We start from the raw sequence: 26,634 nt of genomic DNA on the forward strand, positions 1-26,634 counted from the left end.
TCTACCTATAACCTCCTCATGCAATGACTGTTTCCACTGGCATGCTTCATTGATCTAAAGAGTAGAGTTTAGGTAGAAACATCTGGCTTCCTATCTTGGTCTGGGAGGGCAGCGGGCTGAAGGAGATGATTCATAATCAAAGCCAATAACTTTAATTGAGAACCTATTATATGCTAGATATTTTCACAAATACTACCTCATTTACTGCCCAGACTAAGACTGCAAAATGCAGGCATAATTGTCAAGTCCATTTTGCAGCTGAGGAAACTGAGGGCTAGATATACTAAATTAAAAGGCTACCCAGTCAACTATCTAGGAAGTGCTAGATTGCAATCTAGGTCAACCTCACTCCAAAGCTCAGGTTCTTTCACTAAGACCCCTATAGCTGGAGACTAAAAAATAAAATAAAAGAAAAAAAGAAAAGAAAAAGTCAAGTCAAAAGTGCCAAAGAAAGTTACTATTCTTTTTGTTCCCAACATAAGTAGAGTTTGAAGTTCAGGAAGCCAGGGAAAGTATAGAGTCATCACATCCACAAAGTGGCCTCCCCAGCACAGGGAAAACTCCTGATTCTGGGACCAAGCTCGTGTGCAGGCTGACTGCCTATCTGCAACACACCTGCCACCATCACCAACCACACGCACTAGTCTGATTGCCTTTTGCCAGGACTATTGCCTGTTGCCTACATGGCCTCCTTATTGTACTCTCTCACCCCTATAGAGCATTTTCCATATGGTGGCCAGAGTGATCTTTTCAAAACATACATCAAATTATATTATTCCTTTGCTTAAAACTGAGAGTGGCCTCCTACTCTCTCAGAATAAATTTTGAGCTCTGTATCATGGCTTTGCAAGGTCCTACAGGATGGAACCTCTACCTATCTCTCTGACTTCATTTGCTACCTCTTTCTCCCTGTGCTTGACACTTAGACCTCTAACCTTTCTTCTGAGCATCAAATAGACCTCTTTCTCTCCTGTCTCAGGGTACCAGATGTTCCACTGTTTGGAATGCTCCCCTCCCACTTCTTCTCATCATTTAGGTCACAGCACAAATGTCTCTTCCAAAAAGAGTTCTTCCTCACTCTAATAGCAGTGGCCTCCACCCCGTTACTCCCCATGACATCACCTCTTTCATTTTCTGTGTTGCATTTCTCACCAACCGAAAGCATCTTGTCTCTTCGTCTACTTATTCATTCTCTGTCTCTCTCTGGTCAGCAGGCAGTAAGGACCTAGAGTTCCAAGTTTTATGAATAAATCAATGTGAGCAAGAAACTAATAGTGGCTGCCTCCACGGAGGAGTAAGAACACAGGTCCTGATGATAATGGCTGGGGAGATGAGGGCTACTCTCTGCAGAGAAAAGAGACTTTCTTCCCTCTGTCTTACAAATGGGTGGTGATGGGGAAGTTTGCTATTTTTAATACTGTTTAGGAGAGACACATAGCAGGGAGGAAGCCATCAACTGTCTACCCTTGGTGATAGTTACCCTGACAGCAGCTGCTATGGATACATTTCCTGAATACTAAACTGGGTTCATACAGGGCTTTGGATCCCAAATTTGATGAGAGTCGTACTCGGGCCCTGAACCATCAACCTGACATAGCTCAAACAGTTCCCCAGGGCAAACTAGCACCTGGGGGAACCTTGAGTAGGAGGTAGAGTGTTGAAACCAACAGCTGCATGCAAGCATACACTCTGCTACAAAGTGGGAGGTGATCTGTACCAAAGAGAAAGTTTTCATGAAGCTTACCCTTTTGCTTCATGTAAAAGCCACCCTGTACTCACTGTTTTTGTTTTTTCTGTTTTTCTTTTGGGGGGGGGGCAAGCTTTTATTAATCAGTATGGGTTTAGTCTTAAAATAGTTCTGAAATCAAAGTAGCTAACATAAAGGATAATAGAAAGAGGAACAACTCCTTTTATAGCAGTACGAAGTCAACTCTCCCTGGTTATGCTTTCAGCCACAAAGAAAGGTTAAATGCTCTTCAGGGGGAAATGGCTACTCAAATATCAGGGGAAAGAGCCAATGACCAAAGAGCTTCCATTTATTGAAGGCTTGCTATGTACCAAGCATTTTAAATGTATTACCTTTAAAACCTAGGTATCCCTGTAAAATAAGTAGTAGTGATCCCATTTTATAGATAAACAAAGAAAGTCTCAGACAAGCTTATAAACTTCCCCATGCTTAATAGCTTGGAGGTTGCGGAGCCAAGATTTCAATCCATGTATACCTGGCTCCAGGCCCATGCATTTTCCTCTATACCCCCCGTCTTGGTCCATTCAGGCTGTTATAACAAAATGCCACAGATGGGTAGGTTAGACACTACATATTTACTGCTCATAGTTTTGGAGGCTAGAAGTCAAAGATCAGGGTGCCAGTATGTCTAGGTTAGGGTCACAGACTTCTCATTGTATCCTCACATGGTGGAAACTCTCTGGAGCCACTCTTAGGAGGTACTAGTCCTACTCATGGGGTGGAACCCTCTTGACTAACTCTCCCAAAGTCCTCACCTATTAATGTTATCACCTTTGATGATTAGAATTCCAACACACCAATGGGGTGGGGGGTGGGACACAAACATTCAGACTACCATAGTACTCACTAAGCTTCCAAGGGCTCAGACTTGCAGCCTCTACATGACCATATAAAACCCAAAAGCAATGGCCAAACTAAAGAATACAGCAGTTAGTGAAGCGTCCCCTTTGTCTGATCAAGGAAGCTTCCCAGGTCTCTTCTATCCTCTGTTCACAGCCAAGCTTCTCCCCCCCAGAACAGTACTTTACCAAAAATAACTCCATGACAGGCTAAAATTGAAAAAGGAGCACAGATAAAATGTGGCAAGTTGCCCAAAGGGATTTCCTTCTGGACTCTCACTCTCCAAGGCAGTGGATTTGCCTTTAGGTAAAATACAGACATGTAAAGTTAAGAAAAAGGGGGATTTGGGGTGGGAGGCCTGCTTTGCTATACCAAATAGGCCCAAGGTAAGCCTCTCTAAGTCAACCAAAAAGTCTCAATTCTCTTGAAAATCTGTATAAGAGAAAATGATAATGCCTTCAAGGCCATCAGAACAGTCTATAACCCTGGCCAGAACACACTGCCTTACGAGCTCATTCACTCATTTGTGCCTTCTTTCAGCAGACGGTTCCTGAATGCCCACTATGTGAAAGGCATCAGGTAGACACCGAGGATAAGGAAGGAAATAATTTGCAACTCCTTTCCCCAGAGAGTTCATTCCAGTAAGGAAGACAGACAAGCAAATGCACAGTTCAATATAGCTGGATAAAATGGGAAAAGAGGGATCTTGGAGGAACAGTTGGACAAAGAAGCAAACAAGCATCACTGTGGGGGGAGATGGATTTCTCAAGCTGGGTTTTAAATACTATGCAGGTATCTGTTGGAGATGTGAGAAGCAGGAGGATATCCCAGGAGGAGAGAATAGGGTATGCAAAGGTATGGAAATCAGAAACCGGGTTGATATCAGGGTGAAAATGACTCACCAGTGCAAAGGTTTGGGAGGGGACAGGGAGAAGGTCATAGTGCTCTTCTATCCATTTCCATGTCACCTAGGGCTGCCCTGATGAAAAAGAAATTCTTACCAGGCCACAGAGGGACATGCTGTAGTCCCCAGTCTGCGGGGTAGACCTCCATCATCCCTGTATTCCTCACCATGTATATGGACTGACTGAATCTCGGGCAGGCATCTGCCTAAAGACTTCACCACAGTCTCATCAGAGAGAAAATGAGAGAAGTGTCAGGGTGAATCTGAATCCCAAACAAAGCCACTAGGAGTGGGAGGGAGAAATGGGGACTGGAGAAGTAGGTGAATGCTATCACCTACTGCCACATCTTGCACAGTTCTTGGCTCTTTTAAGCACCATCTGCATAGCTTAGGAACCTGTAGGAAATATTTGCCTCTCTCTTCTCAATTGTAAAGTGGGGAGAATGATGCTTATTGCACATTAAAATGACACAAGACTGATCATGTTCATGCCTGTTGCAGTGTCTGACACAAATCATTTCCTTGGTATACACGTTAGTCCTCATTCCCTTCTCCTTAATTAAACCACCATTCACAATGGCCATGCAAGACAATATTGCCAATTTCTCCTATTGTTCTTGTTTTTTTTAGATTTTATTTATTTTTTTAAAGATTTTGTTTTTTTATTTGAGAGTGTGTGAATGAGAGAGAGTGCACAAGCAGGGGGAGGGGCAGAGGGAAAGGGAGAAGCAGACTCCCCACTAAGGAAGGAGCCCAATGTGGGGCTCAATCCTAGGACCCTGGAATCATGGCCTGAGCCAAAGCAGACTCTTAACCAACTGAGCCACCCAGGTGCCCCTATTTGTTTATTTTTAAGAGAGAGTGATAAAGTATGCAAGCATGGGGGGAGAATCAGAGGGGGCGGGAGAGCAAGAGGAAAAGAATCTCAATCAGACTCTCTGCTGAGTGTGGAGCCCCACACAGCCCCACACACCCCTGAGATCATGACCTGAGCCAAAACCAGGAATCAGACACTTAACTGATTGAGCCCCTCCTATTATTCTTTTTTTTTAAATATTTTTTTTATTTATTCATTGGAGACACAGAGAGAAAGAGGCAGAGACACAAGCAAAGGGAGAAGCAGGCTCCATGCAGGGAGTCTGATGCGGGACTCGATCCCAGGACCCTGGGATTATGCCCTGAGCCAAAGGCAGACACTCAACCGCTGAGCCACCCAGGCGTCTCCCCCTCCTATTATTCTTAATAAGGCATCCACAATGTATATACACTATTTTACAGTTTTAAAAGCACTTTAACATCTGTTAGCTGATACAATGATCTCAGTAGCCTTCCCAGCTAGACAGAAATAGTTACTTCTATGATACAGGTGAGGAATAAAAGGACTTGCCCAAATTCACACCCTCATCAAGTGGCAGAGGATAAGCATGTAGGCTTATTTTTCATCTACAATGCCCAATTCCTTTCAACTGTAGGGCATTGCTTCTCTGAGTATTCTTCTAGGAAGACTGAAAACATTAACTTGGCAGCCATTAGAACAAAGCCCACCTTACTAAATGTTATATTAGTAACAATCCTTTATGGATTGTGTTAACCTTCTCCTATGGCATGCCAAGTGCCTCTGTCAGGCTGGACGGTCCACCTGGAGATTCTAAGGACAGAGATTGGGTCTTATTCATGCCTGTACCACCATTCCTGTCAGATAAGACAAGCTCAATGCATGTTTGCTGTATGCATGGATGGATTCTGTAGGCACTTAATGATTTACACTCTTCATCTTATTATTTGATTTTCCAAAAAGCCCCAGAACATAAAGGAAAGCTGATATCATTATCTTCATTTAACTAACGATGAGATGCAGGTCACACCAAAGCTGCTATCATTTTCTTTCTTTTAAAAAGTATAATGGACTCATACTCCCTCCTGGAGCAGAACCCAGCTGAATTCTACACTCTGCTCTTGGCCCTGGCACATAGTCTGCTTAAAAGCCAAGATAGACAGTTTTGTTATCTTTCATATCTTACAAAATACATCAAATTCTGAAAAACTCTGTGGTAATTAGACCAAAAAGAAAAAGGCAGGCGGGGGGGTGGGTGCTAAAGCTGAATCTTTCAACCTGGAATAATTGTTACATTCCTATTCTTTCCCTTTCTCACCTCCTTTTGGTCTTCATTGTCTATAATGTGAAATATTCATTTTCCTCCACAAAAAGAATCCACTTCTTATAGAATAGAACTGACAGGCTTGTGGGAGGCTTGCTCTCTATGTTAACCCTTCCTGCTGGGTTTTGCAGCACACAGCTTTTCCCAAATGGACTCAACCACCTGCCTCTCCTCTAGCACCCTGAGCGTTCTTCTGAAATGTGGAGTCTGATGATGCCTCTTCTCTACCAGGACCACTGAGCTCCCCAACAAATGCTGCAAACATTGTCTAACCTGCCTCTCAGGGTATCCAAACTCTCTATCCTACTTATGTTTGCAGGCCAATCTCCCAAGCTTCCTCTCCATGGGCTTTGCATTCTACCAAACTAGAATAGTTAACCATCCCTTAAACAACTCTGCATCTCCCCATCCCATCCCCAGGCCATCACCACTACCAAGGATGAAGACTTCATTTCTAAAAATCCTCCCAATCCTTCAAGGGTTTTCCCTTGAGACCTTCTCCTGTTCCTTCCAGCAATTCATTCAACAAATATTTAATAAGAAAAACCTTAATGCCCAACAAACTATTTTCAAAGAGTTTAATATCACCTGAGAAAAAAGAGATACAAATAAGAGAAATACAACACAGTGAGGTGCTGTCATGGTGTCATCGCAAAACAATGGGTTAGCCAGTGGAGGAGGGGGAGGATAGAGAAGGGTCCATCCTGATAATTGCTGAGACTTTAATCTAGGCAGAAGGTGAGGAGGGGGGGAACAGCACCAGACTGAGTTTGAAATAGACAAGTCTTATGTAATGCCCGCCCTTCCTTCCTTCCTTCCTTCTTCCTTCCTTCCTTCCTTCCTTCCTTCCTTCCTTCCTTCCTTTCTTCCTCAGATATTTATTCATTCATTTAGACATCGAGCTTGAATATGTGCACAGCACTGTACTAGGAATGCAGAAATGAATGTTACATGATGGTTCTCACCCTTAGAAGTTCACATTCTAGTAGGAGAGACAGAGATGTACCCACGAGGCTCGGCCATAGGTGAGAAACACTGTGCCAAGGGCTGGGGAATGAGAGGATAGTGGCTGGCTCTGCCTGGCAAAGACCCGTAAAGCTTCAGAACAGGATGATATTTGTCAAAGCTCTAAAAGGGAGAAGGAGTTTACTGGAAGGAGAAGAAAGAAAAAAAGAAAGAAAGGGAGGGAGGGAGGGAAGGGGGAAAGAAAGGGAGACTGTATCAGTCAGTCCAGTCAAGAGAAAATAACTCTCCTAATTATTTTAACATAACATTAAAAAAAAAGATGTTTAGTTTCAGAATTATTAACTAAGTGACTAAGAGATCAAAAGGAACTCTAAGGCATCCTGAAGGTAGAAGTTGCAAGAGGCAGCTATCACCCCCATACTTAAGAAACAAATGGAAACACTTAGAAACTTAGAAGAGAAGGCCCATGGGTGGGCGGTGTTAGAAAACTGAGACACTATTCAGGGCACTACTCAGCTGAGGCTGAGCCCATGGGAGGGACCCCAGGAGCTAGTCCAACTCTTGAGGACAGGCACAGGTCGGCTGGTGCTAGAGTCTCCTGAGATGTGGCCTACAACTGGGTCTGCAAGTGTTGAGAAGTGTGCAGCTACTCCAAGAAGGAACTGCAGCTTCCGAGGTGAACAAGTGTCTGTTCCTAGATGCTAACCCAGCGGCTCTAAAGCAAGGGTGATTTTTGCCTTCTGAGCATCATTGTTCAATGCCTGGAGGTATGCTTTATAGTCACCACTTGTGGGGGGATTGCTACTGGAATTTAGTAGGTGGAGTAGAAGGGTGCCGCTAAATATTCTGCAGGGTTGAGCACGTCCTCAACAAAGAATTACCAAGTTTGAAATGTCCATAGTGCCGAACTTGAGAAACCATTGTAGGTTAACAGGAAGAGGAACAAGAAGCAAGCATGGAATTAAATCTCATCTTCCCCCATCCAGCCATGGCATCTTCCTCTAGCGCTCCCTATTGGCAGAGCCTAAGAGGGAGCCAGCAGGTGGAGCAGAAATCCGGATTTGTCCCAGGCCCAGCATCACAAAGCCAAGTACAGAAAGATGGGTATGTAGCCGAAAGCCAATAAGTTAATAACTGGCACAAGCATTTTGGCCCAGGTTCTCAGAGCAAGCAAAGCCATGACGGCAGATATAGGAGTGGCATGACAGCAATGCCTAGCACATTGTAGGTGCTCAGCAGAGAGTGAGCAAACATTTATTCAGTGAATGACTTCTAGATGAAAGACTTTCAAGCTGTATGAGAATGAGCACAATGTCTCCTGACAGTGAAATTTTTTGTATCCATGAAGTTGGTATTTTTCTTTGCTTTTGTCTGTTGTCTTATAAGGAATAGAGTACCTCCTGAAATTCAGTTCTCAGAGTGTGTCAAAGGTGTTACAGTCCTTTTGTCTCATAACTGTTTTTTTTTACACAAATGAGATCATGTGACTTTCACTCATCAACAGTATCATGGAGATGTTTGCACAATATTTTTTTTGCACAATATTAATAAAGATTTATTTAGTGCTAGTTCTACCTTATGGTATACTTTACCACTTTTATTTTACTTCAGCTGCCACCTGCTTACCTATTTTTGGATGAGAAAACTAAAGCTCAAGCAAGGTGAAGTGATTTGTCCCAAGTGGTACCTTAAGTGGAAGAGTGAAATTAGAACCCCAGAAAGGTGATTTGTGCTTGAGTTGCTCTGAGGCAGCTGATTTACTGTGTCACTTAGCCCTTCCCAATCTGGGTGTGTTTCAAGTGCAGCCAGGCTCCTATGGTGTGCTAAACCCTTTACCTTTTCCTCCCATACATTTTGTTCCCACTCACTTGTAGAATCAATGGAGCAATTCAGGGTGTTAGTTTTTCAGGAGAGAACTATAATCCAGTGAGAAACATGGAAGAGTTTATGGATGAACTCAGGCTGCATGGTCTCATACAGACAGGGTAGGGAACCCAGTCCTGAGAGGTCAGGGAAGCCTTTCTCTGGTGACATCCAAAGGAGAAGGAGGAAACAGAGGAAGGAGAGGGCAGGCTGGACAGGAAGGAAAAGCATGTGCAAAGTGCAAGATGAAACATTAAAGGCCTGCAAGCTGACCATGGAAGGGGTTTGGCTATGAGGGCAATGTAGTGGGAAGAGTGACATGTAAGAGCTGGATCAATGACTGTTGCTTATAAACCCTGTAAGTTATATGAAGAAAGTTGGACTTTATAATGGTCTAGCTAATTATGTGAGCACACCATTTTCTTGAGTTTTGGTCTCCACTGTGTAAAATGGTAGTAACAGCATCTGTTCTGTCTACCAAACGGGGCCTGAGTTGTTCAAATAAAATACAAACACACACACACACACACACACGCAAACACACACATCACATGGAAATTTGCTTAGGAAACTGTCACACATTATCACTACAGCAACCCCGAGTCAGCTTCGGAAAATAGAAGCAGCAGTTTTCTCTTTCCTCCCATCTCCCTTAACCCCTGTGGAGGAAAAAGCCCCCTTTGGAAAAGAAAGACTCTCCTTAGTCCTTTGCCAAAGCTTTCTCAAGTAATAATCCATAATGCAATCTTCATTGAAATTGTATTTCAGCCCCCCTCTGCTAAAAATATAAATACATCTGACTTCAGCCTCCGAATGGCCTTTGTGCCTTCCTGCCCCTGGTGTGCGCCTTCCTAAGTGGCTGTCCTCGCCGTGGGCACCAGCCTGTGTGATAACATTATAATTTTGTGTATATTGTGCTCTCCGAGGCCATGCTGAGGCCAGCGCGAGGAAATGGCAATTGACAGCAGGGCCAGTCTTTGTGAAGATCTGTGGCTTCCTCCTCTGTGGGTTCATTTGGCTCCAGCTACTGTATTTGGGTGGCTGGCCCCAAGAAGCCATGGACACAGGCACCAGCACTCCCCTTAACTGAGTGCTTTGTTAAAAAAAAAAAAAAGAGGCAACTTAAAATTGAGGTGTCCCAGGATAGAGAATGAATGGCTTGAGGAAAGAGGGGGTAGGCAACAACCCAGAACACAGTCATCTGGACCATATGTGTGAACTCTGAGTTGCTGGAATCCAAAACCAAATCCAGCGGAGCCTTCAAATCGCCAGGGCTAATGGTCTGCACATCATCTATTTACCCTGGATCTTTCTACTGCATTGTATAGCTCCCAACACAAATCACTTTTACGCTGCCAAGGATGCGAACATTTGAGAAATATTTATTAAATGTCCACTCTGAGCTAACATCTGTAGGCACTGAGGATAGTGATGAACAAGGAACAGTTTACCATGCAAGGAACTCACACTGGGTAAGGAGTCCATTGCACCATCAGTGCAAATGCTAGTTTCTCTCCACTGATTAAGAGAAGTTGCTAAGGGACAATGGCTCACAAAGGGTTAAATGGAAAGCTGTGTATTCTGATTATCATAGTGACTCGAATGCCAGCATTCAGAAAGGTTCCATCTCCATCTCTTTTTTGCTTTTACTTACTCTCTTCATTTGCATGGAGGAAGGAAAGCCAAAGCCTCTTACCAATTACCCCATGCACTGAGCCACAGACCCAAACGGAGCTCAGATTATCTATTTAATTCTCTAGCCTGCAAGGGGGCATTTACCTATTGTCTATGTCTTAGCCAAATGTAATGGATTAGTTCAGAGCCTGGGGGAAAAGGCGTGAATACTGTGTTTAGAAGGAAAGCTATACAGAGCAGAGATATGAGTTCAGAGGATGAATTTATAAAAGAGAAAAGTCGCATGAGTTTATAGGCAACCCCTGTGAGCTCCAGGGGCCAGGCCTGGGCTGTCCAAAGCAGCAATTTGGTCCCTGTCTCACAGACCCCTGTGCTCTGTCAAAGGCTGTCCACCCCCCAAGCTCACCCTAGATGAGGACCATCCATCACCAGGGGGATAGGGTGAGATTCAAGGGTGGGAGGACTGCAAGTCTGGCTATACCAGGATGGAGAGAAAAATCTACTTCAGCTTTGTTTCCTTAGAAACCCCTACAAGCTCAGACTGGGAAGGTAGCCACAGAACCAGAAGGCAGTACTTCTGATTCCTTCATCAAAGATCACACCCTGAAAGGAGGAAGAAGATATCCTTAAGCAGCTTAACCTTGCAGGTGATGCTGGAGAAAACAGCCTCCCGTAGAGGCCCCAAGAAGGTGGTCTGGGTCCTGAAGCAGGGCAGCCACAGGCAGGCAAGCAAGTCAAATCTGTAAATGCATGAGTGAGAAGCCCTGACAATTAATAAGGGAGTGAAAATGTTCTGATGGAATATTCAGATGGAATGAAAGTTCCCATAGAAACCCCTTTGTGAATAACCACAAAATAATCATATGACCTTCAGTTTAAACTGGGAACAAATCTGATTGAATCTAATTCTGAAAGCATGTCAAGTTCTGGCCCTTGCTAGGCAGCTCTAGCTCTGCAACCAGAACTGACTCTCCACCACTTAATAGCTCTGTGACTTGAGGCAAGTTATGTAACTTCTCAGAGCCATATCTGTGAAAGAAAGATAATGGTCCCTACCTTAGGGTAGTATAAAGAATTAAGTGAGATAATACATGTAAAACACTTCAGACAGTGTCTGACTCACTCTAACAGTGAACAGATAAGAATTCAGTCAACAGATAAGAATGAACCATGATACATGCACATGGAAGGAATCTCAGACTGTCATGTTGACCAAAAGAAGCCAGAGACAAAGAAGACTGTATAATTCCATTTACATGAGGCTCAAGAAGAGGCAAAACTACCTGGTGATCAGGATAGTGGAGACCTCTGGGGGTGCTGAGTGGGAAGGGCCATGAGTGAGACTGTTGGGATGCTGGGAATGTTGTCTATTTTGCTATGCCGGTTATAGGAGCGTATGCATCCACAGAAAACTCACTGTGCTATACACTTAATATTCATGTACTTCAAGCACTCTACTATTTTTATAACACACTTCATTTATTTTAGAGAGAGAGAGAGAGAGAAGAGCACGCATGCCAGTGGGGGGAAGGGGAGTGGAAGGGACAGAGGAAGAAAAAGAATCTTAAACAGGCTTCAGGCCCAATGCAGAGCCTGACACTGGGCTCAGTCTCACAACCCTGAGATTATGACCTGAGCTGAAATCAAGAGTTGGATGTTTAACTGAGGCACCCAGACACCCCTATTTTTTGACACACTAATTTTTTGAAGAAAATGTGAATAGGCCTGCTGAGTGCCTAACACAATGTCTGTCTCAGAGGAAGTATTCAATAGTGTTAATCTCACCTGAAAAATGAGTCAAAAGAGATCATCATCATTATCGTCATCATCAGTAGCAGCAACACGACAGACCCTATGGGTCACCACCATATGTGACAGCAGCTGCAGGGAGTGAAGAAAACTGGTTTGAATTTAGGGCATGTGTTGGCTGATATGCTCTGTAATGTGTTGTATCTCGAGGGTGATTATTAGAACCTTGATTCTTTCTTCTTTCTTTCTTTCTTTCTTTCTTTCTTTCTTTCTTTCTTTCTTTTTTTAACCTTGATTCTTTCAAGCAGCACTTAGACTAATTCTTCCTGTGAGCTACACAGGAAAGTCTCTCCCATCTCTATTGCTCCGCTGAGGGTGGTGAGGGCTTGGGGAGGGGATGGTGGTGAGGTCATTTGTCCATAAATACAGCTGGTAGAGGAAGAGTCAAGAATAGAAGGCAAGTCTTTACGCACTAAGATATTTCAATCTGTTTCAAGAATTTCTTTCAAACTATTTAGAGATTCATTCCTTAGTCCTGAAAGGAGGCATAAAAACAGGTTCTTTTTTCATCTGAAGGAGTTCTTCCACGGAGAAATAGGCCTTCCAATTATGAATGGACAAAACTAAGCTTAATTGCCACTTGCAGCCTCCATGACATCCAGTGGCCATAGAAACAGGAGTGTGAGGTCTGAAGCATAGTTATTGTCATAGTTCCCTCTGTCCCAGGCTGGTGCAGTAGCAGGTAGGGTCATGGGTACAGGAGTGGTGATAGGAGTCATCTGTGGTCTCTGAAAGGCTCTGGAAGGGAAAAGATGTGGTTCTACCAGCAGATTAAAGAGCAAAGAAGGGTAGTTCCCTGTGACTTCAGGCCACTCTGGATAAAACAACATTCTGAAGACTTCTACCTTGTACCTAGCACTATTAAAGGAGGTCAGGATACACAGCAGGGTCCAAAATAGAGGCAGATCCTGCCCTCATTAGGCTGATGTTCTAATGAGAGAGATAGATAATAAGTAAAAAAATAATATAACAGAGAAGGGGGTGGTATTCTACTTTATTAAGTGGAATAAATAAAAATGGAGCAGGTTAAGGATGGAGAGTGATGGTGAAAGCTAGGTATATGGGGCATTCAGAGAAAACCTCTCCAAGCAGTTGATATTCAAATGGCAAACTTTCATAGGGCTAACTTGGGTGGAATTACAGTTCCTATGGGGAGGACCCAGATATACATGTGTTGGGTCTCACAGGACAAGTCTTCCTCCAATCTTCTCTAGCTATATCACTGAAAATCAATCATGCTTTATCATTCATGCATATCATTTGCACCTAAATCCAAATCACTGGGCTATGAAAAAGTTATATCACTTTATTATAGGATAGGTCCTATAGGCTTCAAATAATTTAGGCACAGTTACCAGACCAAAGGGAAAACGTCTCTTTACAAAAGGGTATATGCATGGAGTGCCCAGGCCCCTAGACTTCTACCAATACTAACTCATGCTTTTTCTGTAATGTCATTAATATATGCAGAGAGACTGAGAGACAAATGAACAAGACAGCTCCTGCCTTTGAAAAAAGATACGATTGAATAGATGGACCAGTCATATGCACAACTACAACAGTACCTCACAGGAAATACTGTTAATTGTAGTGTATCAACAGTGCTGAACCAATGTAGGGTACATCTGTAGTCCTAAGCCAAGAAATGTAAAGAATTCATCAGGGTTGTCCATTGCCCAAGTACAACAGAGTTACAATCTAGGCAAGAAGATGCAATGCAAGCTAGAAATAAGTTTTACCACCAAAATCAATATCATAGTGCTCCATGAGTCTCAAAAAGTGGGGTCTTCTTTACTCACCTACCCAAGAAACATTTACTGAATGCCAACCATGTGCCAAGTACTTAATGAGCATAGTAATAAAGAGGCTGAGTCCTCTTCCCTAGGGAGTTCATGTCCAATAGAAGGGAAAGGCTTGTAAATAGACATTCACAATGTATAGTTGTGAACATACATGAGAGAATCCTTGGAACAGGGATAAAGGGGCCTTATTTCTGGGACTTAGCAATGCTTTAAGGCAGAGAAGACTGGACCTTGCATTTTAAACAATAGAAATAGCTTTATTCAGAATCACAGAAGATTAAAACAGTAAAGTACCTTGGAAAACTATGATGTAGCTAGCATACAGAGGAACTAATGGGAAATTGGAAGAAAGGAAGTAATAAAAGCTAACATTTATTGAATACTTACTGAGTGCCAGACACTGTTCTCAGTGGTTTTACAAAATCATTATATTATATACACATATATGTAATCATTTATTATATTTATGTATATAAAATCATCTTATATATATTTATATATAGATCAATTTTATATATATGTAAAATCATTTCATCTTCTCAGTAGTTGTATGAGTAAATATTACCATCATCTGTATGTCACAGAAGAAAAACTTGGGGAGGGTAAGTAACTTGCTCAAGGTCAGTCAGCTAGAACTCCAGAATTAGTACCTTAAGCACTACATAGTGGCTAAGAATCTGAAGGTTAGGTTCAAGACAGTTGACTTCATTTATTTGGCCATGGGAATACATTTAATGTTTTAATCTGGGAAACAACATAATGAGATTTACATTTTGCTAAGATTGTGTTGGTTGCAAAATGTAGACTGAGATTCAAAGAGTATAGAATCAAAAGCATGATGACCAGTTAGAAGGCCTTACAATGGTGCAGGGCGGAGGGGCTGAGGACCAAAGATAGTAAAGATCACTTTATCTTTCCTTCTATCCTGAATGCTAGCCTTGCTGGGTAGAGTATTCTTGGTTCTAAGTTTTTTCCTTTAAGCACTTTGAATTTATCATGTCACTCCATTTTGGCTTGCAAAGAAGTTTCTACTGAAAACTCAGGTGACTGCCCTATGGGGTTTCCCTTATATGTAACTATTTTCTTTTCTCTTGCTTTTAAAATTCTCTCCTTATCACCTGAAACTAATATAACACTGTATGTTAATTCTATTTGAATTTTAAAAAAGAGGTAAGAGGTATCAATTGGTACAGAGGGGCTAAGACAGGCTATTTAAGGGGAAGCAGTAATGTCACTTAGTGACAGACATGATGCAGGGCATAAGAGAGAGGGTGCTGTAAAGGATGATCCTTCAAAGTGCAGATTTAGCATTGACAGGCAGATCATGCCCTTAATGAGCAAAGAGAATAGTCTTATGATGGCAAAGTACAGTTATCAACACTGATGACATTCTTGTCAAATCTCTGAACCCAGGTGTGTGAATTCAGAAGACTGATCCTTAAAAAGGCTGTCAGTCCCACAATGTTGTTTTCTTTCTTCTTTCTTCCTTCTCCTCCCCACTTCCCTTCTTTTTCTTTCTTTAAAATGAGTACAACCATTTTTCCCTAAAAAATGTAAAATAGCAAATGCACATGCAGAAACTTCAAGCAATAGAGAAATACAAAAAGAAAAAAAGTTACCTGATATCCCACCACCATTAATACCTTGGCTAAAGCCTTTCCAGACATTCATGCCTGCACAGCACATACATGGACACACATTCACATACATGCGTTGCAACTCTTATTTTTTATTTTGTAAACCTGTTTTTTTTCACTTATACTATTATGAAAGTATTTCAAAATCATTGAATATGGAGGTACGCCATCTTTTCCAGTGATGAAGTGTTCCATTGCCTATGTTCCATAGTCAACTATGAGTTCTAATGACGGCCCAAGTGAGGAAATGGGCAAATTCTTTCCCTCTAAAACATTGATAAAGCCAGAGAGAATTAACAAAATCAACCATTTAAAGCATTCTGGAAACTGATAACTAACAGCATGTAACAATTTGAGAAACATTTATGTTTGAAAATCTGCTGAACTTTGGGTCACAACAATGGGAATCTATTGTATTCTTACTTGGAACTGCCCCCATTCCTACCACACTTCAGGACTGGCTGTCAAGAGAAGTTCTAGGAGGGCAGGGCAAGCCTCAAAGATCAGTGGCTTCTCTGCCAGGCAGAACAGGGCTCACTGGATTTCAAGGGGTTGGAAATACCCAAGCTTAGAGGTGTTTTCAATGGAAGCAATGACTTGTGAGGCAACAAGCAAGGACAGTCAGTGGCTGCAATAACTTGACATTGCAGTCATGGTTGAGAAAAGCATATTCCTACCTGGCACTGTTCACATGGCCCAACTGTTCACACACTCTTGGCTAATCTTGAGACTGAACACACACACACATAGGTCATAGGAAAAGGAAAAGCAGAAAGTCAAAACTAGTGCAACTTTGAAAAATACATGAACTTTGAATGTGCTTTCCTCCCCACAAACAGTTCCTAGGAAACCATCCTGGCTTGAAGTTTGAACATAACCTCTGTACAGTTATTAGAAGACCACTAAGCTATTCAAAGACAGGGCAAGTCTTAGGCTTAAAAGTGAAAGGTAAAATGAAAACAAAACAAAACAAACAAACAAACAAAAAAAAAAAACTGAGCATAGCAACAGTGGCTGTACAACACAGGAGAAGGAAGTCAGATTTAGCCCATGCAAGTTACTAAATAAAGAAGTGAATGAAAGAGGCAAAATATAACAAAAATTCAGAATTTAGAATTGATAAAATATGTTATCTAAAAGGTCTGTATTTAAACAATAACAACAACAATAACATAATCATGAGATGAGCAAAGCAAATGGAAAATAGAACCCAGACTTGGGAGAAAAAAAAAAAGCAGTCAATAGAAATTGTCTTTGAGGGTCTTAGAAATTGCATTGGACAGAATAAGGCTTTGAAGCAGAAATTATAAATGGCTCAAGAATTAACAAATTTCAAAACTTTTTAACACATCTCTAAGCAACAGTGAGTAGAAATAACTACTTACATTTAATTTCTTCTCTATTTTGCAAAATTGGGTTGGAAGGGACTGAAATTGGTAGTGAATTGTGTAAGTAACACAGGAAAGAGAGAAAGGGCAGAAAAAAATATTTGAAGAAATACTGGCCAAAATTTTCCCCAATTGGTGAAAATCTATAAACTTAATCTACAAGCTTCAAGAAGCTTTATGAATTTCAAGGAAGATAAATACAAAGAGATCCACATGTACACATATCATAGTCAAACTGCTGAATGGCAAAGACAAAGACAAAAATCTAAATAGCAGGAGAAAACCTATTATGAGTGTCTGCATTCTAGACATGTATTATATTTCCAATATTTTATTGTCATAAGCAATCCTGGGGTGAACATTTGACCCAAGAAAAACTCCTTGAGGTGGAATTCATGAGCCAAATGCTATCCTCTTTAAATAATTATGCTTGCACTCTGACCCAGGGTCAGCCTTCTTAAGTGATACTTGGCATTCTCTCTACTTTTTTAAGTCTCAGACCCATGCTGTTTTTTCCACCACATCCCTTCCTTCAGGACTGGTTGCTTCTAGTTCTCCAGGTCTCAGTCTAAACATTTTCCTGAAAAGACTCTCCTTGATAACTCAATCAAAAACAGTCTACCCAGAACAGGGATCACTGGATTTGAAGGGGTTTCAACCCTATTTTTCACTCTCATAGAACTCTTATTATTTCTTTTATAGCATTTACCATAATTTGCAATTGTCCATTGTGTCATTCCTTATTTAATGTCTCTCTACACCTATGAAAAGAGGGATATTTTCTTTCCTGCTCACCACTGTATATGAATATTTAATGCAATTCCAGGCATATAACAGGGATTTAATAAATGTTCACAGAATAAATTTGCTTTGCCAAAGCAAACACATGCTAGAATTTTTTAGAATAAAAATCTCTGCTTCAGCCAGCATCGTCCCAACCTCACTATCAAAGTCTCCATCTTCGTCTTTATTGGCCTACTTCTTGTCCTTCTCTCTTTAACATGTAATGCCTCTGTCTTATCCCTCCTACTTCTCTGGAAATATTTGACCCTACACCCTGGTTTTGATAACCTGTTCTGGATACATTATTTTCCGCTGGATCTACATGCTCCTCCAACAGAGAAGTTACCCTCCAGCAAAACACACTAAGTTTCTGATTAGCAGTAATCTGAGGTTTTCCTGCACCAGATTTTCAGGTCAACTAGCAGAGCCCAAGACTGTAAACTACGTGTGTTGAACCATGCTAACTCCAAGACTGTGTCTCTCATTGGGCCATAGGAGAGACCATTCTCCTCGCACTGCAGAAATTGTGCATGTCTGGAAGATTTGAGATAAGAGAGGAGGTCACACATTACCAAATGTGCCATAAAAGAGTGTATTGCTTTTTAGAGAAAAATATCACATACCAGAGCAAGCTCATGAATGGACATGAGCATGTCTATGTGTCCACTGCTGGTATCTACAAGTGATAGCATAGCACAGCTGGGGGCTTCATTTCTGTTGTTTGTTTTATGAAGTGAAAACGGAACTCGCTGATGAGGTATATTAAGAATCACAAGAAAAATTTTACTCCCATTGCTGATGAAGATGTAGTAAGTAAAATCACACTTGTTCCTCCTGAAGAGTGATAATGATGATGATGATGATGATGTTCATGATGGCAGCTATCATTCATCAGAGCTTACCATGCACCGAAGGCACTCAGTTTGAAATTGGGCATGCTTCTCAAAATCCCTACCTACCACCCAGTAGTCACTCAACTGTTGACTCAACAGAGTTAAATTTTAAAAAGATTATAAGAGGGCAGCTGGGTGGCTCAGAGGTTTAGTGCTGCCTTCAGCCCAGGGTGTGATCCTGGAGACCCAGGATCGAGTCCCATGTCAGGCTCCCTTGCACGGAACCTGCTTCTCCCTCTGTGTGTCTCTGCCTCTCTCTCTCATGAATAAATAAAATCTTTAAGAAAAAGATTATAAGCAACCAAAAGATGGGAAGAATTCCCTTTCTAAATTATAAACCTCATATCCAATTTTAAAGCTTTACAACACATCTCAAAACAACAGTAGGTGGAGATAACTTTAATTAATTGCACTTACGTTTTTTCTCCATTTTGCAAATTTGGCTTTGGAAGATATGGAAATCAGCAGTGAATGTGTGTCAGCAAAAATATATCAAACTAGCTGATAATATTTCCTCAAAATCGTCTCCCTAATCTGAAGTACAGGTGAGCACATCCATTCCAAACAAGCACTTAATGAAAAGGCTTTCCCAATCAGCTCTGATTTTTCAAAGCCCTTGTGAGTTTTGTATAATAGCCTTCTTTTTTATATTTCATCTTGAGTCATTATTAAAATGTAGCATGCTAGTAAAGGGAAAACCAATATGATTCTCATGCACACATTAAAATTGACATTGTGAAAAGCTATTGGTGACATTGCCTTTTAGGGACTGCCAGTGTATGACTTCAGCCTTGGGTCTGGATGCTACTCATGGTCCTCTGATATCATAGAAAAGGGGAAAAAAAAGAAGGAACCTTAAAAAGGAACCACACTATACTAAATGTAGTAATCCCCTCCACAACTTCCCCACAGGCTCCTTTCAGTTTCTCTTTGTTATATTTTTTATAACACCTATAATGAATTCAGGAAGCTTACTCTAGAATAGAGGTTAGATCTGGGATCATGTATAACTAACTAACTAACTATATATATATATTTAGTTATTAAATATATATATATATTTAGTTATTTTTTTGTTAATAATTTTTTTAAATTAGGGGTTTTCAAACAAAATGCTCATTGTCAAACTTCTTCTCAGGAATCGTATTTCTGGCCCTTCTGGGCCCCATGCCCACATGGAAATAATAGAATAGGGTTAATGAATAGATGCTTCCTTTGAAAAGAACATGAAAAAAAAATTAAAAAAAAAAAAAAGAAAAGAGCATGAGCCCTCTAGTTTACCACAGTCTCTACCACTCCCTAATGTCCCTTGAACACACTAATCATCCCACTCACATTGTTGTTTTTCTTAGGGTAAAATTTTTAAAATTAGAAAAAAAAAAACCCGTATGTGTCCCCAGACCTTTCTGGGGAATGAAAGGCAGCCCGAAAGAGCTCTGATTTCTTACATTATTTCACTCACTTCAGTGATACTCCCACTCTGTGAAGAGACCTAAAAGGCCTCCTCCCCATCAGTTACCTCACTCCATCAGTTTGCCATGTAATTCCTGAAAATCTCTCCAATTCTCTGTGCATCAATTTACCAATCTGCAAAAGGAAGCTTTCTTCTCAATCCTTGCTCCTTCTACTTCACAGGAAAGCTGTAGGAACCATTCAATAACATCTGTAAAAGGGCAGTGAGCTTCCCAGATGTAAGTATCCGTACAACAGAGCACGCATGTTAACACAGTAAGTGTTATTAAAGTTGCTTATCTACCTCCAGGTGACACTCCTATAAGTGGTGAGAAACCCATGGCCAGACAATGCTAAGCACTATTTCAAGCCCAGACTCTATTGTGGACCTACAAGTCAACTAAATTCTATAAAGAAAATGCCAGGATTGTATGGAGATGGGGAAGAAGTAAGGATGGAAGAGGAACTCTGTTGTAACCATGGTTGGTAAAGATGAGAAATGAGCAGATAAGAGGTGATGAATCTGGAAAACAATGTCGCTTTCAATCATTTGGGGCTTACTCTATGCTGCATACCTTATATGCATGATTTCATTTAATTATTTAAAAAATTCTATAGCTATTCTTTTCAGTTTTCAAATGAAGAGCCTGTGCTTCAGAGGGGTTAAGTAATGTTTCCAAGGGCACAGAACCAATAAGTGAATGAAAAGGCCAAAGTTCAATTTTAGGGCCTGATTTCTTAATTGCCATGTGACAATTTGTCATGTGCCTCTTTGTACTTAAGGAAGAAGAAAAGGTGTGCCAGGCTAGGGTTTTGTTTTGTTTTGTTTAAGCTGTATTGAGTTACACTTTACATACCATAAAATTCACTGGTTCTAAGTGTACAATTCCAGGATTTTTAGCAAATTTCCCAAATTCCACAATCTAGTTTTAAAATATTCCCATCACCTCAAAAAAAGGTGTCTATTTGTATCAATCCCTTTTCCTACCTCCTGCTCCAGGCAATTACTAATCCACTTTCTTCCTCTATAGATCATATTATAAAATATGTGATACTGTGCATGTGGCTTATTTTACTTAACATATTATTTTTGAGGTTCACCATGTTTTAGCAATTATCAGTATTTAATTCTTTTATTCCACTGAATGGATATATTACATTCTGTATATCCTTTTACTTGTTCATGTGCAGTTTAATATGTTATTTTTATTTTTGGTTTTATAAATAATGCTGCCTTGAGCATTCCCAAATAAATCTTTTGGGAACACATTTTCATAAAGATAGACACCTATGAATGGGATTTCTGGGTTTTATGGTAAATTCCTGTTTAACTTTTTAAAAAATTGCCAGATTGTTTTACAAAGTGGCCATACCACTTTACATTTTTGCTGGCAACATATGGAACAATGTATATTTCAGTCTCTCTATATCCTGGCCAACACTTGTTATAATATGACTTTTTGATTATAGCCATTATCTTCAGTGTGAGGTAGTAGTGAATTTGATTTTAATTTACATTTCCCTAATAACAAATGATATTGAGAATCTTTTCATGTACTTATTATCCATTTGTGTATATTTTTTTCTGGTGAAACATCTATTCAAAACTTTTGTCCATTTTTAAATTGTCTTATGCTAGCTTTTACCCATATCTTTTCTTACTACTTCACTGGAAAGAGTTCATATTCCTCACTTAGATAGGATTTCTCTATCCTCAATAGAGAAATTGAGTCAGATAGAGGTTAAGTAATATGCCCAGGGTCATTCATCCAACAAATAACGGAAGGGGATCTTCTGGCTTGAAAGCCTCAGATTTCCCTATTAAAATTATAGTCTGGTCATTAGTGTTTGCTTGTAGCCCATAGTCATGTCTATATGATCCATACCACGAAAAAAAATACAACTAAGACTTAGAAATTGGAAATCAAACAAATACAGAAATCCAAATTTCTGGCTTCTTGTGAAATGATAGCAGATCTAACAGCACTGGCCACATTCCTGAACAAAAGCCTTCTGTAAGAGCTGAGTAGCAGTCCCCAGCTCTAGACAGACCAGGTGCTCACCAGGCAGCCATACACAGTCCAACCTTCACTTTATTCACTGACATTCCAACCCTGTAGGTATTCGAGTTTACAACCATCACCCTGCAACAGGCTGTGTGTGCTCTGTGCCTTCATGGGAAACTCTTCTTCACATAGGTAAAAACAAAAGCAAAACAAAACAAAACGCCTCTACTAGGACATATGCACGTAAAAACTATACAAAGCCATCTGTGGCACAAAGACTCTGCAATTTGGGACAATATTCACTGTAGAACAAAGTTCCCCTGGGACAGTGGTTAAAAAAAAGGCTTCTAATTCATTTCTCCATAACCAATACATAAAACAATATTGTAAAATTGGAACTGCTCTGAAAAAAAAAAAACAGTAGGGTTGGAGTTGTGCTTTATTCCTATCTTACAGAAAAAGAAACTGAAGCTCAGAGAGGTTCAGTGATTAACCCAGGATCACACAGCTATTGGGGAAATGATACAGTTAGAATCCAACCTAAAGCCTTTGAGAACTGAGGTCAGGGCTCCTAGCTACCCTGGAGTTGCCCTCTGTGAGCCATTCTCCTCACTTAGAGTAAATCTGCCTTGTTAGCATCTGTGTTTCCAGTCCTGGCACAATAGCTGACACACAGAAGATGCTTTATAAATATCTGTTAAGTGAATAAAAATACTAACATAAACATTTATGATAAAAACGTTACCATTTACTTTGGTAACCAATATGGAGATTCAGGTGAAAGAAAAATAGAGTGTAGTGCAATTATTTTAATGTAGCTGAGCATTCAACTACATTGGAGGGGAAAAGATCACACATTGAACATGTTCTATATACAGGGTGTTGCTCTTGTTGCTATGCAAGGGGGTATAATGCACAGTGCAGGATGCACTTTGGTTTAGAGAGATCTTGGGAAGGAAAATGATTTATTAAGTACCTAGCTGCCCCACTTATTCTGTTTCCCATAAGTCCCACCACCCTGTAACCTATATATAAGCATTCCCATCCCAGATCCAAAAATGAAAATATAAATGACCTGCTCAAAGTTACCCATGCTTGATGAAGCCCACTTCCTTGCACTACTCCACAAAAGACTTAACATTTAGGTTCGTGACCCAAAATAAGAACAGAGGAAAACAATGCCTGAACTATTAAGGCAGCTCAAGATTCACTTCAGAAGTTATGTGAATTGAAAGGAGGGGGACTCTCTGAGCCTTGATTTCCTCATCTACTCCCAGTGAGGCTGTGAGGAGTAGCTACCTCGGTGGATGTGGAAGGGCTTTTGAGATAGAAAATATAATATGCATTGTCCTAAGCCATTGTGTATGGTCTCTGTCCTCTCAACTTTTCCAAAACCGTTCTTTCCAAGATCATCAATGACCTCTTATTAATCAAAGGAGTAACATTTTCTCAGTCTTTTCCAGCCATCCTCCCCCTGCAACCTCTCAGAAATATATTTGATACTGGTACCCACTCCCTCCACTTTTTTTTCTGAAACAGACTGTCTCCATCTCTATCGTTACCTCTGTTTCTCTTTCTCTCTGTCTCTCTCTGTTTCTCTCTGTCTCTGTCTCTGTCTCTGTCTCTCTCTCTCTCTCACACACACACACACACACACACACACACACCATTATGGGTTGAATTGTGTGTCCCCCCCGCCCCCCCTCCCGCAAATTCATATGTTGAAGTTCTAACTTCTAGTAAGTACCCAGGGTATGACCATTTTTGGAAACAGGGCCTATAGACATAATCAAGTTAAAATGAGATCATTAGGGTGGGTGCTAATCCAATTCAACTGACATCCTTATAAAAAGGGGAAATTTGAACACACCTACACATATGTAGAATATCATGTAGAAACTAGGGTTATGCTGCTGCTGGCCAAAGAACTAATATAAGCTAGGAGAAAAGACATGAAACATCTTTCCTTAATGCCCTCAGAGAGAGCATGGCCCTGCCAGCACATTGATCTCAGACTTCTAGCCTTTGGAACTATTCGAGAATAAATTTTTGTTGTTTAAGGCATTCCATTTGTGGTGTTTTTTATGGTAATCCTAGCAACTAATACACACACACACACACACACACACACACATCACATGCATATTACATCTCTTCAGATCATTCCTTCTTTAGTTCCTTTTCTTTCCCCCAAATCTTTGTGTACCTCTTCTCCAAGGACAGGCCTCATATCTCTCATTTCCTTCTGTACTTTATCTCCCCTCTGCCTGGTAATCCATTATCATTGCTTCAACAATCCCATCTATATGAACAGCAAATTTATTTCTCTTATTTGATATTTTCATGTCTAACTATATTATCAAAGAGCCTTAAAAACCCCTTTCAACAGTTATCTGAGAAAGTCCTAGCATATTTCACCAATAATTATGAAATAACTTCCCTCTTGGGATCCTTTATAGGAAGCCATGTTGAAAATTTGGGGCTTTGAAAATAATCAGATCCAAGTTCTAAACCTCATTCAGTGTCTCCAACTGTAAAATGGAAATTAAAAATAACTTTCATAAAAATTATTTTAAAGAGTGACTAAAATAATGTATTCCAAAGGCTCATCATAGTTTCTGATTTATAGTAAGCAGAGCAATGGCAGCTATTAGTAGTAGTAGACGTTTTCTCATGTACTATAATTAGAGATCAGCAAACTTTCTGGAAAGTAACAACAATAAATATTTAGTCTTTTCAGGACACATAGGCCTCTGTCATACTTTCTTCTGTGTTATTTGTTTGTGTATTGGTGAAGGTTTCCAAAGAAAAAGAACCAATGGGGAGGGGAGAGAGAGAAAGAGAGAGAGATTATAAGGAATTGGCTCATGTGATTAGAGAGCCTCCAGAAGTCCCAAATTCTATAGCTGGCAAGTTGGAGAGCCAATGGTATAGTTGTATTCTAAATCTAAAAGTCGATGATACATGCTCCAGTTGGAGTTCAAGTCTGAAATCAGGAGACTTATGCCCCAGCTTGAAGACAATCAGGCAGAGAGCAAATTCTCCTCTACTCAACCTTTTTGTTTTATTTAAGTCTTCAACAGATTGGATAAGGCCCACCCACACTGGGGAAGGCAAACAGCTTTACTCAATCTATTACTTTAAATGTTAAAGTCATCCAAAAATACTTTTACAGATACCTGGAGACTAATGTTTAACCAAATATCTGGACATTCCATGGCCTAATCATGTTGACGCATAAAATTAACCATCACAGTTTGTTTGTTTTTGTTTGTTTGTTTGTTTATTTAACCACTTAAAATGTAAAATCCATTCTTACATGGTGGGCCAAATTTAGCACTTAACCACTTCCTGGGCTAAAACCTCCAATACAATGTTGAATACAAATTGTGAGACCAGATTTTCTGTCTTTTTCTTGTTCTTTGGGTGAAAGCTTTTAATCTTTTACAATCAAGTATGATGTTAGCTATAGATTTTTCTTAGATACTGTTTACCGGCCAGAAGAATTCTTTCTGTACCTAATTTTTGGTAGCTTTTTTCATGAATGGTTGTTTAATTTTGTCAAAAAATTTTTTGGTATCTATTGAGATGATTATACAGTTTTTGTATTTTATTCTATTAATATGGCATGTTACAATAATTGATTTTTTGATGTTGAACCAAGCTTGCATCCCTGGAATAAATTCCACTTGGTTGTGATGCATAATCTTTTTTATAAGCTTCTGAATTCAACTTCCTAATTCTTCTTAAGGACTTTTGCATCTGCATCCATGAGGAATATTGATCTGTAGTTTTATTTTATTGTGATAGCTCCATTTGCCTTTGTTATAGGTCAATTCTAGCCTTATAGAGCAAGTTTAAGGGTGTCTCATCTTCAAGTATATTTTGGAAGAGTTGGTGAAAGATTGGTGTTAATTCATTTTTTTAAAGATTTTAAAGAGAGGGTGTGTGTGCGTGCAGAGAGGGAGAGGGAAAAGCAGACCCCTCACTGAGAAGGCAGCCCAACATAGCACTGTATCTCAGGACCCTGAGATCATGACCTGAGCTGAAGGCAGACACTTAACTGAATGAGCCCCCCATGTGCCCCATGGTTTTAATTCTTCTTTAAATGTTTGTGACAACTTGCCAATAAAGTTATCTATGTGTACGCTTTTCTTTGTGGAGAATTTTACTAATTCATTTTCTTTATCTGTTAAAGTCTACTCACATTTTCAAACTCTCTTTGAGTTGGTTTGTTGTGTATTTCTAGGAATCTATTTCATCTAAGTTGTCTTATTGGCATGAAGTTATTCACTGGATTCCCTTATAAAACTTTTAATTTCTGAAGCTCATTAATAATTGCTATAGACTAAATGTTTGTGGCCCTCATTCCTAGAAATCTTATGTTAAAACTTAACTCCTAATGTAATGGTGTTTGGAGATGGGGTCTTTCAAAGGTGATCAGGTTATAAGGGGGGAGCCCTTGTGAATGGAATTAGTGCCCTTATAAAAGAGACCCTAGAGAGGCTCCCTAACGTTTTTTCGCATGTGAGGATACAGTGGAAAAACTGCTATCTGTGAACCAGAAACTAGGCCCTCGCTAGACATTGAAACTGCCAGAACCCTGATCTTGGACTTCTTAGTCACCAAAATTGTGAGAGATAAATTTCTATTATATATAAGCCACCCAATTTATGATATTTTGCTATAGCAGCCTGAACCAATTAAGATTGAACCAACTAAGCACCTCTTTCATTTCAGATGTTGGTCA

General features: G+C 40.3%; 1 protein-coding gene across 15 annotated transcripts in view; it reads right to left on the reverse strand.

Annotated features, from left to right (window-relative positions):
- DAB1 (DAB adaptor protein 1) overlaps positions 1–26,634 on the reverse strand; it is a 1,169,270-nt gene that overhangs the window by 1,022,785 nt on the left and 119,851 nt on the right. For 11 of the 15 annotated variants that reach the window (XM_072820401.1, XM_072820403.1, XM_072820402.1 and 8 more), the window contains exon 1: positions 10,755–10,891. The exons of 2 other annotated variants lie outside the window; for them this stretch is intronic. The gene's annotated coding sequence lies outside the window, so the exon portion shown is untranslated. Of the gene's footprint in view, positions 1–10,754; positions 10,892–11,899; positions 11,996–26,634 lie in introns of those variants that run through there. 2 more of the 15 variants (XM_072820397.1, XM_072820405.1) reach the window with 2 other exon arrangements.

Source organism: Canis lupus, chromosome 3 (genome assembly GCF_048164855.1).
Source record: "Canis lupus baileyi chromosome 3, mCanLup2.hap1, whole genome shotgun sequence".
In the NCBI taxonomy this organism is placed as follows: Eukaryota; Metazoa; Chordata; class Mammalia; order Carnivora; family Canidae; genus Canis; species Canis lupus.